Genomic DNA, 532 nt, shown 5'->3' with positions numbered 1-532 from the left:
TTCCTAGGTATTTTATTCGTTTTGTTGCAATGGTAAATGGGAGTGTTTCCTTAATTTCTCTTTCAGATTTTTCATCATTAGTGTATAGAAATGCAAGAGATTTCTGTGCATTAATTTTGTATTCTGCAACTTTACCAAATTCATTGATTAGCTCTAGTAGTTTTCTGGTGGCATCTTTAGGATTTGCTAAGTATAGTATCATGTCATCTGCAAACAGTGACACTTTTACTTCTTATTTTCCAATTTGTATTCCTTTTATTTCTTTTCCTTCTCTGATTGCCATGGTTAGGACTTCCAAAACTATGTTGAATAATAGGGGTGAGAGTGGACATCCTTGCCTTGTTCCTGATCTTAGAGGAAATGCTTTCAGTTTTTCACCATTGAGAATGATGTGTGCTGTGGGTTTGTCATATATGGCCTTTATTATGTTGAGGAAAGTTCCCTCTATGCCTACTTTCTGCAGGGTTTTTATCATAAATGGGTGTTGAATTTTGTCAAAAGCTTTCTCTGCATCTATTGAAATGATCATATG

This window comes from Physeter macrocephalus, chromosome 2, assembly GCF_002837175.3.
Source record: "Physeter macrocephalus isolate SW-GA chromosome 2, ASM283717v5, whole genome shotgun sequence".
Lineage (NCBI taxonomy): Eukaryota > Metazoa > Chordata > Mammalia > Artiodactyla > Physeteridae > Physeter > Physeter macrocephalus.
Note: the sequence above shows the minus strand (reverse complement) of the source record.